Below are 12492 nucleotides of genomic sequence, written 5' to 3' on the forward strand. Positions count from 1 at the left end.
ACGCCAATTAGCACAAATGGTAAGTTCCGACAGTGCCTACAAGTGTGCCTACTGGCCGCTAAATGGCAATACCGGTTTCATATGTATACACCTGGTATTCTATTACTTTCTTTGATCAGTTCTTTAATTTCCCCTGGAAAAGGTACGTAGGTTGTTAGTTTTCAACTGCGTTGTCTATAGATTCAATTGTTTCAAGTTTAGATATAATAGTGAGATTTGTGTGGATATAATCTGTAATTTTTTTTCACTCGGCTTTTTTGTAATTTAAGAACGTACGATCCTCACAGGTGTGACGGGAATTATGCATTATTATTAGTATTGGTAAATGGTCTAACTCTAGTGCGTCAATTATCTCTATGTCATTTGTCGTGTTTATGCTTTCAATTATTTCTATGTTTACTGTACTTGGCAATGTGTTATCTCTATACGGATAAAGCGTACAATTTTTTGGTTATAAGATCGATAAATGATTGTTGTTTACATATTTATATACTGTTTAAACATTTTTATTACTTTTTTTGCAAAGGCAGTGACTATGTTTCGCATTACTAGAATAATTATCACTAGAATAATACTATTTTCAAGCTTAATTCCAACCACTTCGACTGTTTTAGTTTTATAATTTATCTCTATGGAATTAATACTTTGCTTTATTAGAATTGCAACTCCTCCGCCTGTTGTTAAAGTATTTCAATCTTTTCTAATAGTTTCGAAACCTTAAGTATTAAGATTGACGTGATCTCTAAGTTCTGTTTCATTAATGAGAAAAATATCTATTTTGAGTTTATCAAGAAAGTGGCTCATCTCCCTTTGCTTTTGCAGAATACCATTGGCATTCCAGTGACCTATAACTGGTTTATTGTCGTTTATTGACATTTTCAAATAAGGTTATGTATTATGAAAACATAATTCTCTGGTTTACCGGATCCGGATTGTTTATAAGCTCATATTGAAAACCCTTAACTAAGTTTAAAAGTTCTCCAATATTATATTTTTGTTGAAGGGCCTTACTAACCCATACTAATTCGCAGAATTCTTGCTCTTCAGATTCTGGCGGTAGCTGCGATATCGGTAGTGTAGCTTGTTGCGCTTGTTGAAGTGTGGCGCTGTAGCTAATTGGAGATGTGCTTTTTTTCCTCCATTCCGTAGATTTCTTTTTCTGAGATCTCCTTGATAGCTCTGGGAAAAATGGTCTAATTCTTGGGTACTTGATGCATGCGTTGCTGATTCTTAGGCTCCACTTGTGTTTATGTGCGATGAATTAATATAAGCCTCAGTTTCTTGATTTTCTGCAAGCATTCTTCATATTTTAGGTATGTGTAGTGATTTGGCCGGTGATCTCCCCACAATCTGTACATGTCGGTTTTGCTTCGACATCTTTCTTACAATCTGCGGATGGGTATTATTTACTGCACTTAACACAATTTTTGTTAAGGGTGTAGTAGTCTAGTTGATCACTCTTGAAAAAAATTATTTTATATTTTTCGAATGTATTCGTATCTAAGAATATCGTATTAAATTCTTATAAAGATCTGAGCAGTATAAGTGTACTACCTGACCGCACGTACCTGAGCGCCCGACGCACTCGCCCGACCCATCTGCTCTAATCCCCTCTTCCGTGCCTTTTCTATTCATTCAAACAACTGTTTCTATGAATCATACTATTCCCTGTATTCTATTGTAAATTTAGTTTCTCTTGTACTGATTCATAAGCGTATACCTGTAAGTTTTAGGAGCAGAAACGAACCTTGAAACTGCTCTGTTGCTATTTCAACGGCAGTTTAGGCTCAGACTTCGTGCGAGCAGTATAGATCGTTAGCATCATGACTAAATTTACAAATAAGAATCCGAATAGAAGCTAGAAAAAAATATTCATTGACAATAGATTGCCCAGTTTTAAAAATCATAAAGGAGATGGGATTGAAAATCAGACCGAGCTCCGTGAATTATGTCGACAATCACGATATTACGTTTGTCGAAGATGCGAACCGCTACAGCTTGGACACTTTAAAAGAGGCCAGAATGGAAAGAAAGAAGACCAGATTGGCTGAAAATGAAAGTTTTGATCAAACGGAAGGCACTTCATACGGTTCAGGCATCGCAGAATAATGTCGATAAGATTTTTTAAATCGTTTTTGTTTAAAAAAACTTTAAATGCGTTTTTCTCAAAACAACGTTTCGAGAAACTGGCCACACGATTTCTCTGGAACCAGTGGGCTGATCGTTCTGAAGTGTTGACCACACATTGTTTACATAATGTACTTACAAAATGACCTACTATCATGTAGAAATTTTATAATTAATTTAATTTTAATTAGTTTTTGATATACCGTAACCGGGACATCATGTTGCCGCCGACCTGCCTCCAAATCATGGCGTTCCGTTCAAATGCGGATTTTGTACACAAAACTTGGAAAAAATGAATAAAAAATTTTTTGTTTTGTAGATCAAGATATTATTTATCATACCTATACATTTTTATATCCAAATCTTCCATACCATGCTTACAAAACTTTTCCCAAAATAGCCTTTTTTTAGCCTACCAACTAGACCAGTGGTCGGCGACTTTTTGCTCTGTTTTCGGGTATGGTTAGGCCAGCCCCTACTTAATTTTTTTACTACTTTTCGGTATATTTATGGATCTCAGTGTGCGTGAGCTTACATCAGGAGGGGTCTTTTGTCTACAGGCATGTGAAAGTAAGGAACTTTAAAAACTTTTAATTTTTCAGCTAGCGATTTGAAAACAGCATAATCAGCATCTACGAATTTTGTAAATTCTAATGATGCATTACTTGCCTAAAAAAGTTGAATATTTAACGGAGTTTAATATCAAAAAGTTCAGCTTAATATTCAATTTAATACTAAATACTTCAATTGAGGTTGGTACCCACGGCTTATCCAAATTTTTCATTGAAGTCCCATAACATTTGAAGTATGACGTTTTTATCGAATCATGAATTGATCGACGGAATTTCTGCGTTTCATACTTTCCACAAACGCGACAAAACGTATTAACTTTCTTAGTGCAAGGAGTCCTTGAACCCATTTTTTTTCTTATAATGAACAGTAACGTGGAAATTTTAATACTCGCTATATGCAAAAATCACCATCAACACGAAATGTAACTGCTAGACAGATTTCAAATACAAAAAGAATTTCATTACCTACGCATCCAACCGTTAGCCCGCCACTCAAACGTGATGTCTAACACGGAAAGATTTGTAGCAAAAAACGAATTTCATCACCTACGCATAACACGTCCGAAAAGCGTCGCCAGCTCAGTGAGCCAGCTAGGGATCGAAGACTGTCTGCGCCATAGAAAGGTGCACACATATAGCGAATGTGAACATTAGAATGCACACAGAGTGCGCAGTAGAATTCCGCGCACTCCGTCTTTTTTTGTTTTATCAATGTGCGAAGTTTGGTTCTAAACGACTGCACGCTTTTTTGTTGGTATTTTGTGCGGGATCCTTTGTTCTTTTTTGAAGCCCTAAATTGTGGCCGCCATATTGGATCTACAAGGAGTTATAACAAAAAAATGACACCAGAAATAGAAAGGGCACTCTCGAAAACCCCTGAGATCATATTTTGAAGAAAAAATATCGTACCGTCAGCAATCGAGAATGAGTTGTATAAATCTGAACACCTCAGCGTTAATGAGTTAAAACGCTAAGGATAGGTTAGAATATCTTGAAAACCTGACACAGAAGCAATTTTGACGCTAGGTATGGTCTCTAACTTTAAAATTTGTCGGCCTGTGTAATTGAAGACCATTTAACACAATTAGGATAAAAGAACTTGCTAGATAGGGCAAAGAAATTAGTGTATTGGATCGGAATGGACGACGACGTGATAAAATATGTCAAATCCTGTCACATTTGCCAACTACGAAAAACGACTGGAATTACCGACGAAGCTACCAGTATAATACCCGATATCTCTACTAAATCCAATGAAAATATCGCATTCGATAGCTTCTGACCTTTACCGGAAACTACTCATGGGAACAAATACACACTAAATCTTTAAGACCGGTTAAAACGATACACAGTATGAACAGCTCTAAAAAACAACACTATAGAGTCAATTATTAACAACTTAATTGATCATTACATTTATATATTTGGAGCCCCTAAGACGATCCTAACGAATCAAGGCCAAAACTTCCTCTCAAAACTCATGCAACAATTTGAAGAAGCATTGAGAATTCAACATGTAAAACAACTGCATGTCATCTGGAGTCTAACGCTAATGTTGAGCGCATGCACTCTGCAGTGAAAAATCTTATTCAAACCTCTACTGCTGAAAACAATTAAGAATGGGATGATATTTAAAAATATATTAATTTTGTAATTAAGAGAACCCAATATCCCTTTAACGATTAATCCTTCGCCAAACCTGACGTACCATGACTTAGTCAATAAATATAAGTGTGAGCACGAACAGAACTTAAAAAGGATTAAAGAAAGTATCAGTATAGCAGGAAAAAACTATTAGAAAGCAAAGTAGTTCAGAAACATCAAATCTACAAATAAAAAGATTGGCTGGAATGGAAAAATAATACCAAGCGAAATAATTTAGATCCCAGCGGGAAAAGCCCCGGTAAAATACTAGAGATATTCGAAAATAACAACTTAAAAATTAGATATGATACTAAAATTTTAAGGATACCTATAGATCAATGTATGCCCTATTTTAAAAATGCCGTTTGCTCTGTTATCCCTAATATTTATCCTGACAACAACGTTAGCTGAATTTCCAATAGAAGAATTGAAAGGAAATGTATAAATAGAAGAAATTAACAAAGTACATCTCATCCATTAAGAATAAAGATTAGTAATAGGGATAAATCTAACAACAACCAAAGAAAGGATAGAAGCAATAGATCACTTTATAATTGTAGCTGAACGAGCATGTAGAACATGATTTTTAACTTGGATTTTGGTTTAAATTAAATTTCCTATATTTTGACTCAAAGAAGAGCTTAAATTATTTAGAGGAAGGTATAATAGACTAACTTGAAAAATCTCAATTTTGCACACGTTGTTAAGAAAACAATGACACATGAGAGGATTGGCACATTTTCGTTGGAGATGTCTCCAAAACATTTTTCGAAACTCCTTTTCTCTCTCTCTCTCTGAATCTGATTTAAATCATATCAACACTGAATTTGATAAATTGTACACTGATAATAAGAAAATAGCATTAGTATTGCCGAACACACGAAAACCCCAAACTTATATAAGATTCTTCCTCAACAGAATATTCAACAATAAAGAAGGAATTTTAAAAGAATTAGGAACGGCTCAAAGATTAAGTCCAGTTGTCAATAATAACGCGCTTTCTTAATCGATGAATTTAATGAAGATATTGACACAGCCATAAATGTCATTAATGATGGGAAGCACGGAATATCACACCTTCAAATTTTAACACCTGTAATTCTGAAGAACAATCTAGCAGAATTTGAAGAATACCATAGAACTCTATATAACTTTGATAATAAAGAGGAAAATTGCCAATATATCCGTGACATCAGTTCACTCTCTGTGGCCATAATCCAAAGACTTTTTACTTATATCTTAGATATGCCTGTCCCAAAAAAGAAGAAGGATCCTACAGAAAATTGTTCCTATCCCCGAAAAGAAGGCCAACATTTATTTATCCATCATACCCGACCACAAACTAGTCAACAAATTTAGAGATTCTTATGTTGCAACTGATAAATATACAATTGATCATTGTCGAACACTAACAAGCTACCTAATTTGTAAACGAAACTAGCCTAATCTTAAACTGTCCGAAAGTAAAACTTACGAATTTAGTATTTGCAAAAGGTATGCTCAACTAAATTGTATTCAGTCGCCGTATTTACTTTAAAAAGGAACTTTTATACCGATATCTGACGAATATATTATAATTCCCCTCAATATAATAAATTTAGAAATAAGTTTTTAACGAAATATAACCGCTTTAAAAATAGTTAAATCTGTTAAAATAGCAGGAAATAGTTGCAAATTATATAATAATTATGATCAATTAGATTTACAAAAACACCTAGAATAAAATCAAACTTACGGGGTCAGTGTAACCCACGATATTAAATACAACGACCAAGTCTTTGAAAATTTTGAAAAGAAATTTATTCAGCTTCAAAAGCAAATTAATAAGGATGAATTAAAACAAGTTCGTTCAAGTCTAGGCGATTCTGAAAACATATTAAAAACGATAGTCACTCACAGACGTTTGGAAACTTGGACAGAAAGCGGAATAGAATGGTTCCAATACTTAGGTTACGCAGCTCTAGCTTTAGGCCCAATATTCACACTATAAAACTGGAATTTTTTAAGCTCTATCAAATCTTGCTCCAAAAAAACTATGTTTTTTCTTCGTTAAAATAAAAGTAGATAATCCAACCCATATTTGAACTTACAGTTATAGTGTACAAAGCTTTTAAATAGAAAGGAAGCTAATAATATTATCAACACTCGAAAAGTAACATTTTGAAAGTTTAGGGACTAAACTTTGTCTAAAAAAAGCGTTGTGATGGTTGACCTCTTGGACTTCTCTCATTACTAATTTGGGCTATATATGTAGTGATTTGGCCCACCGCGAGTTAGTTCTTCTTAATCTTGTAACCTAATTATGCTCTACGTTGAATAAATATTAGTCAAGTACCATTTGGTAACTCGAATCTTTTTTAAAAACTACAAACTCATTCATTAAGCGTACTAATTTGAAAATAAAATTACATTCACTTGTCTCAAGTTTTTTAAACTCCCCAATCGTCATTCCGAAAAAGCTATTCAATACTTTAAGGGATTTCGAAAGATTATAAAAAAATTTAATTTAATCAGATTTCCAGGCAGCTCAATGATTTTAAGGGATTTTAAAAGCACTCGAGGTATTTTGATGCATTTTTGAAGATATTTTCAAGGATTCTATGAAATTTTTAACTGATGTCAATTATTTGACTTTTATGGAATTAAAAAATTTAAAAGGTAATCATACGCTGAGTGAGGCCTTCATGTTGTTTGTCACGCTTGACTGAGCGCCGGCTCTCTAGCGGCCCTGTGCCTCCTATCATCACAAAATCACAGAGGCAAAAATTCTAGAAACGCCTTAAATGGGCGATATTCAAATAGGATTTCCAGTGTATTTAAAAAAAACTATAAGGTGTTTTCAGGTGCTTCACATTTAAAGATATTTCAAAGGACGTAATCAAATTTTTAAGATTTTAGGATATTTTAAAGGATTTCAAGGAATTTTCAATCTTGTTTTATAGGAACCCAAAAAAAACCCATAACTGAAGAAATGGGTTTTGCGACTTTTGGCGTTAATTACAATTTTCTTGCAGTTATTTTATCACAAATTGTTTCTAACAAATACAGCAATACTTTGAATTTATAACAAGGTGTTTAAGTAAACTATTTAAGCAATTTATTATTATGTATACCAATTTTATTTCAGAATAGAGTTAGACATATTCGGTTTTCTCCAATTTATGCAACTTATTTTAAGTTTCAACTCAAAGGGACGCAATAAGCTGTTATCTATAATAATATTCATTCAGAATAATGCCAGAAAATAGCAGTTTTTTTTTTTATTTTTACTTGCTGCCCATTTTTAAATTAGAGTGATGTAATAATTAATTTGAGTCAACAAAAATTATTGTTTATAAAATTTATTATTTTTTTCAATAATATTCTCTTTGAATAATGCTAGAACAATAATGGTTAAAAAAATTATTTCTCGTTACTTGAATTCAATATTATTTCTCTAATTAAAAAATGGACAAAAAGCGGAAATAGTGGAAAAAACTTTAACATTCTATCATTATTCTAAGAGAATATTATTATGAATAATTAATGGTCCAAAGAATTGTTGCTGTAAAATCTAATTGACGATTGCATCGCTCTAACTCAAAAGCTAAAAATAAGTTAAAGAATTAAGAAAACCCGAGAATTTATAACTCTAGTTAAAGAGAAAATTACTTAAATCAATAATTAATTGTTTAAACAATTTATTTAAACATTCAGTTATCAGCAAAAACTAGATGGGCAGCATCGTACAGGTTTGGGAAACTGTATAGGACGGGACAACGCATTTTCTCCGTTTCTTTTGTACTAGTGCTACCTGTTATTGCTGTCAAATGTTAGTATAAATACAAGCACACTCTTTATGTTAACTTTAGGAGATAGTTCATGCTTGTTGCAATCAATCACTTTCATATAATAACACAGTTAAACAAATAAATATTTACTAACAGGTTTACTGTGGCGTTTAAGGATTATTTTTTACACTTATTCTTCATGTTTTTTAACAATGTCTCAACCTACAATACAAATTTTTTTATGGCAGATTGGAAGATATTGAGAAAATCGGTTTTAAAATTTTATTTGCATAGTGATTATATATATTTTGTTTTAAAAAATAAGCTATTTAATAAACTTTGAAAGCGGTGTAATAAAAGCCCAAAAATATTTTCAAGGAAAAAAGTTATAAGTCAAAAATGAAATCCACCGCAACGTTTACTATATTCCAGTATGTTATTTTTATAATTGATGAAACTGTGGATTTGGAAGCTGAATTTGACATCATAATACCACCTGCATTCATCATGGAAATCATTAGCATGTATAGCAAATCGCAGATAACGGATAAGAGAGTTGAGGTTTCAGAACTGACTCGATTACTGGAGATTTCATAGTGGCCAAACCTATTCTTGGGATGATCGCAAAGCGGAAATGCCAATACGATAAAGCAACGTAATTCCCAAACAAACTTTAAGTGGATATATATATATTGCAACGTCCTGTCTGTGTACTTGAACCGTAAACTTCCTCCTGATACCACAATCCTATATATGAAAACTCGTAACCTCCATTAGTAGCGCATGGAGGCTGAATCTTACATAGTGGATTTAAGCACATAATTTATGGCGACTGGCGACCTCTGTTTTAAATGTATAAAATTAATCGAACTTAAAACTAGATTTCTACTTGTATCGATCGCCAAGAATTATTTTACTTTGTGTCTTTATTTTCACTTTCAATAACAGCTGATATTTTTAATAATATTTTTTTAATCGGTTTCTTCAATGTTAAAGTAATATTTATTTCAAGTCTATCTTAAAATTTCATTCTCTTAAATAATATAAACGATTATTAGATTAATAGATATATTGCGAAATCATCAGGTTTAATAATATTATTATATAAATTATAACTAAATTTTTTATCAAAACGTAAAGTTATTATAAGCAAAGTTACAATTATATAAATTTATTATATTAATGTTTTAATAATGATAATGATTTAATGTTGAAAAACTTATTAATTTTAGATTAAAATTAAATAATATCGTATTCTTATTTTAACTTTATCTAATTAAAATTTATTAACTATTTAATATTAGAGCTATATTTGTTAAAGTAATAATCAGTTAAAATTCATCTTAAAATTTAATTTAAAAAAAGATTATTAAATTAATAGATATATTGCGAAATTATCAAATTTCATAATATTATTATATAAAATTTAATTAATAATTGGGGTTAAAACGTAAAGTTATTATAAGCTAAATTACAATTAAATAAATTTATTATTTTCATGTTTTAATTATGTTAAAGATTTAATGTTGAAAAACTGATTAATTTTAGATTGAAATTAAATAAAATCGTATTTTTATCTTAACGTTATCTAATAAAAATTTACTAACTATTTAATATTGGAGCCATATCAATTCTAAATTTTACATAATTGAGCCATAAAAAAATTTTTTTTGTTCACGTTTTAGTTATGATAATAAAATTTTAATGAGTTCTATATTAGCAAATTGTAAAAGGTTAATAATATTATGTTATACATGCCTATAATTTTTTATACTAATATTATATTCATATTTCATATTTTAAAATTATTTACAAATTTAAAATTAAATATAATTTAAATAAATTTTAAATTGGTTTATTCATTGTTACAAGAATAATTTTTAAAATTTTATCTTAAAATCTAATTTTGTCAAATAATATAAAAGATTATTAAATGAATAGATATATTGTGAAGTCATTAGGTTTAATAATATTATAATATAAATTAAAATTGAATAATAAAAAATAAAATATCAAATAACATAAAAATTGGATTTAAATTGTTTAATATTTAGTAACATAAATATGTTATTTCGTCTCAGATTATGTAATTAAATATTGGCTATTACTTTCGTAATAGATGTTTTCTTTTTTTCTTTTAAATAATTGGTTTAGAATTATATAATTTTTTATAGTGACTCCGATATTGTGAAATGAGTATTTGAATTCAATTTTCCAAATTATATGTACACATATTTTAATTTTTTTTAACTTAGCTAGAAAGCTTATTAATAAATTAAATGTAGAGAAATCCAGTTTCAAATTTGAAAGAGAATATAATGTAAACATTATTTGAATGCTTTCATTAAAATAATTATGTAATGCATTTTATGTTTTGAAATGATTAATTAATTATCAACTAATTTTATAGAAACTCACATTTTTTGGAATTTGTCTAAGAGTTTATTAATAAAGAAAAATTTTAGAAATGAAAGTTGAAATTAAAAAAAAATGTATTAACTAAAAATTATTTAAAGGTTTAAGTGAGAATTATAGTTTAATGCTTTTTATTTTGCAAAATAACTAATTGTTATAAGCTGAATATTTGTTTTCGGACATTAAATTGAATAAAGATTAAAATTTATTACCTTAAATTTAATTAACATAAGTAACAAGTAAATACATTATTTACTTGTAGGTTATATAATGGAACATTGAATATGATTTGCATAATATAAATTTATTTATTTTTAAAGTACCTCTAGTTCAATTAAGTAATTTTTTGGAATTATTCTGGTGTTCTGAGATTAATATTTTCAAAAATATGTGTAAAAACGTTCAAATTTTTTCCCTTCAATGAGTATTAAGTAACAAAAAAATGAAATTTTTATAAATAACATTTAAAATTTGTTAAACAATATCTGAATATTTCAGTTAAAATAATTGTTTAATGATTTTTATGCTTTGAAATGACTGAATAATGTTTAATTAATTATATTAAAAATCGAATTTCCACAAATAGTGCTTTTCCGAGCTATTGTGTACCGACCCCAACTTGGATAATAGGGAAACTTGGATAAAAACGGAATTTTAAACAAAAAGAAATGCTCGGTGTAATAAACTCAACGTAGAGAGTATATAAATTATTACCAAATAGTGCTGTACCCAGAATAATCCTGTTGTGAAGACATTCGAGACTCAATATTCCGCGACCCCCTTGACAGCGTGAAATGTACAGTCGCGGAACGGCAGACTTAGGATGCATGCTTTTGTTCATGTGCATAACCTTTCTTGTCCCGATATCACGAGATCTGAGCTCGTTCTTCGTCCATGGAACTACTTCAAATGAATAGAGTAGTACCGGGACGGCAAGCATGTTCGTTGCGGATACTTTGTTCCTCGCCGACAGTTCGGAAGAACAAATCTGTCGAATAAGACGTTTGTATCTGCTTCGGAGAGTATCCTTTATAGACGTCACATCCTGAATGCGACTCTGTGGCACGCCCAGGTATGTATAAGTCTCTCCAGCGCAAAGATGTCGTATGGCGCTTCTATCAACGAGCTCAGGATCTTTAGGAATGCCATTAAGTTTTCCTCGCTTCAAATAAACCTTGGCGCATTTGTCTAAGCCAAATTCCATTCCAATTTCCTTAGTATATCGTTTGACAATCCCCAGAGCTAGATGCAGTTGCTCTCTGTTCTTAGCATAGATCTTAAGATCGTCCATGTAAAACACATGAGTGACCTTGTACTTTCGATCTGCAGGTATGCCGCACAAGTACCCGTCGGAATGGCGCAGTGCTAGAGATAGTGGCAATAATGTAAGGCAAAAGAGGAGTGGGCTCATGGTGTCGCCCTGAAAGACACCTCTCTGAAACGTGACCTTGTTCGTTGTCACACGATTTTTGCCAGATGAGATAGTAAATCTGGTTTTCCCAAGCGGCATCAATCTCTCTATGCACCCAAAGATGATAAGTCTATGGGATGTAGAATCGAAAGCTTTCCGATAATCAAACCAGGCCATCGATAGGTCACGCTGGTAGAATGCTGCATCTTTGCAGACACATCTATCGATGAGCAGGTTCTCCCGACATCCAATTACGCCTTTCTTTGAGCCTCGTTGTTTATACATTTCTTGCCACACAGGTTCAATTGCCCGAACAATCCTATCATTTAGGATAGCTGTGAATATCTTATAAAGCGCTTTTCCACCAATCACTCTGGAATCGGCTCTTCCGACTTCAGATATGAGGTGAAAATACGGGCCAAATGCTGATGGGTTGAAGAAAATTTCTTCTACCAGAAGGTTTTGATACAATCTGGTCCCGGTGCGGAATAGTTCTTCATCCCTCTTAATACCTTTTTCACCTCCTCGGTAGTGATGGGTGGGCATTCTTTAT

Source organism: Belonocnema kinseyi, chromosome 5 (assembly GCF_010883055.1).
Source record: "Belonocnema kinseyi isolate 2016_QV_RU_SX_M_011 chromosome 5, B_treatae_v1, whole genome shotgun sequence".
Lineage (NCBI taxonomy): Eukaryota > Metazoa > Arthropoda > Insecta > Hymenoptera > Cynipidae > Belonocnema > Belonocnema kinseyi.